Raw genomic sequence first — 3,449 nt, forward strand, 5'->3', positions numbered from 1 at the left:
AGCTTTTCATGCTAGTGACCAAAGAACACTTCCCCTCTCCCTTTTTTTCTACTGACCGTGGCCTCTCATGGGTGAGAGGGAGTTCAAAATCTTTTTTTTTTGATCACTTGTTACTTACACTCTTCACTAGTTCCATTCCACTTCACACACATTCATCAAACTTACTTTCTTTTCTCTCATTTTGCTCTCATTCTTGTAAGTAACTTGAACAAATAATTCTCTCTTTTCTTTCCTTCTAAAACCAAACCAAACCTTCATCATCATCATTCTTTTGTTTAATGTTACTTGTCTTTGATTAATTGTTACTTACTTGTAGTTGTTGTTTGTTACTTACTAGTTTCAAGAATCAAACTTACTAGTTTCATTCTTCATTTATCTTGTATTTACAAGAACACACAAGAACTAAACTTACTAGTTTATGTTCTACACTTATTGTTTCAAAAGATTTAAGGTTCATGTGTTGTAAATAATACTTGTAATTCATGTTAGTAAACTTTAAAGTTTACTTTCTTAAAGATCAAACTTTGGTTTGAATCTTTAAAGTATGAACAACAATGAACTAGTTACTTGTTTACTTAGTTTATGTCTTCATTTTATGCACTTTAATTTCATGTTTGTTGGTTGTTATTGGTCAAATGTTACTAGTTAACTTTGATCTCATTAATCTTGAACTAAAATTAACTTTAAAAGTTTAAGAACATGTAACTAAGTTTCTTTAATTATAACTTGGTACACTTATGCTAGATCTAGACTTTTGAGTCTTGGATCTTCAAGATCAAACTAAAGAACTATGTTCTACAACTCAAGATCTTGATTTCATGAGTTTACTTTCAAGTTTGAAACTTATTATTAGTTTTAAAGTCATGTATGTGTTAGATCTAAGACTTTGATGTAACTTTGGTTCATCAAACTTCATACAACTCTTAAGTGAGTTGTGCTACATGTCTTAGACCTACACTTGTGTCATAATAGTCAAAACTTGGTTAATATTACTTTTACATTTCATGTATGTGTTGAATCTAAGACTTTGATGTAACTTTGGTTCATCAAAACACTTGCAACACTTAAGTGAGTTGTGCTTCATGTCTTAGACTTACACTTGGGTTATGATGGTCAAACCTTAGTGAAAATGATGCAAACACATCAACGAGTTGTACACTTGAAGCTATATGCATCAAGGATGAGAACCGTGATAAGCATCGAGCACCAAGACCACCGGAACCCACTATTTTTCTGCTTTCTGTCTTCTGCCTACTGTTTTCTGGGTTCTGTAACAGACCATTAAACCTAGGCTACTGTAACCTTGATTTTCAGATAGATCTTTTCGAGTAGATAATTTTTCATATAGGACTCGTCTTAATCTGAGTTACGGTTTAGGATTTATGGCCCTCCGATCGTCACTATGTCCTTTTAACGTTGTGCAGGAATTTCTGACCTACTCGCACTTAGACCGTCACCACGGTCAAACGAAGATGAGTTTGCTTCTGTAAATTTTACCACACTTAAAGGACTCATATACGGAGCCATGCCCACTAGTCTCACCTTAATTCAGTAAGGGTAGAGGCCGTGGTGACTGATCGAAGTCAGCTTTTGTTTTAAACTACTTTCATAAACAAAACTTACTTTGCACCTTTTGTTTAATGATGAATGATGATGACCTTTAAGACCTTATTTACATACTTTTAAACCTATTCGGACGATTTACTAACTTAGTACTATTTGACTTAGGTTGAGGACCCGTTTGGACAACCTTCATTACTTGCTTACTTTCCGAGTCATACTTTACCGCTACTTTATCATTGTGAGTTATAGCATTCCCTTTTTACTTTAACATATTTTGGGAACTGAGAATACATGCGGATTTTATGTTTTACATACTAGGTACGAGTACTTAAACTTTATATATATGTGTGGGTTATATAACGGCAGAAACATTCCCTTTAGCTCGGTAACGTTTAGTCATTGGTTTTTGAACCGGTGAACGCGAATCTTAGATATGGATCCATAGGGTTTGACATCCCCACTCGGGCTAGTAGCGCTAGCATTTAACGAGTGTTTAATACTTCATAAACTTACGCACTTGCCAAGTGTACTTTCAGGGGGTATAAACGTTAAGTTAGTTACCAAGTGCCCACGGTTAACATATACTTTATCATACTGTTTTGAAACGCTCTTTGTAGCACTGAAATCTCGTGGCCTACCTTACATACTGTTATACTTAAACTATAGCTCACCAACCGTTGTGTTGACATTTTTAAGCATGTTTTTCTCAGGTGCTTAAGGTTATTTGCTTCCGCTGTCGTGCTAGTCTTGCCGTAGACACCCGCTGCTCTAGTGTTATCACCTCATGAACTGTTTATCTTGCATTCAAACTTTAATACATTTGAAACTATGTTTTGTAACGACCTAAGGGTCACATACATTTATTCATGCTTGCTATTCGTAGAAGCATACTGTTGGTGTAAAACATTTGATGTCGATTATGACGTTACCTTTTTATCATGAATGCAACTTCTTTTATTACAGCATATAGTACTTAACCCTGTAATGATCCTGTTGTTGATGATTCGTACACGATGGTTTTGTACGGGGCATCACATACCCCCTTAAAGAGATTCCGTCCTCGGAATCTGGTCAAAGTCAAAAGTCACGATAACATAATCTCATCAACTATTTATCAAGCAACACATATTAACAACTATTTAAGCAGTCAACTATCCTACTTCTCTTCTTAACTTACTGAAACTTTCACATGATCTACCAGAATGTGCTTACGTTGGCCAGACGTAATACATTATCATAAATCACGTCTCCATTTCAAGTAAGAAAATCCGAGAATCCTGAATCCTAGTCATCTCTATCACTACAACCAACACTACCTTAAAGAACCTATCAATAAGCTCACTACAATATCCACATAATCTACAAAGTATGCATAAAAGAAATCAAAAGCAACAACAAAATTAGTCTCAACGTACTGGTATCTACATCTTCCGACGCAACATCAACATCTGCTACCATCTGATAAGCTCTAGCTACATCTGTGGGAGGACCTTTTCTAATATGTCCTACTGATGCGGTAGATCCACCAACAGACACCGACTGCACCCCAAACCCTGCCCCAGAACCACCTCTACCCGTTGTCGGACACTGTGCTGACCTATGACCTTTCTTATGACAATTCCAACATACGTTGCTTCCGAAAGAACATTGTTGAACATCATGTCCCACTATACCGCACCTTAGACACCTTTCGTACCTGGAGAACACTGTCCACTGTGGTAAGATCTGCACTAGTTACTCCACTCTTTCTGTACGGAACCTGACCCACTCTTACTCGAAAATTCCCTCGTACTAGACCTGGTTGACTTTCATGATTTCGGACTCGATTGGTAACTGGATTGACCTTCCGACCTCTTCCCATAAGAACCACTTCCCACTCCCGCACT

The sequence above is a fragment of the Rutidosis leptorrhynchoides genome, chromosome 9 (genome assembly GCF_046630445.1).
Source record: "Rutidosis leptorrhynchoides isolate AG116_Rl617_1_P2 chromosome 9, CSIRO_AGI_Rlap_v1, whole genome shotgun sequence".
NCBI classification, from domain to species: domain Eukaryota; kingdom Viridiplantae; phylum Streptophyta; class Magnoliopsida; order Asterales; family Asteraceae; genus Rutidosis; species Rutidosis leptorrhynchoides.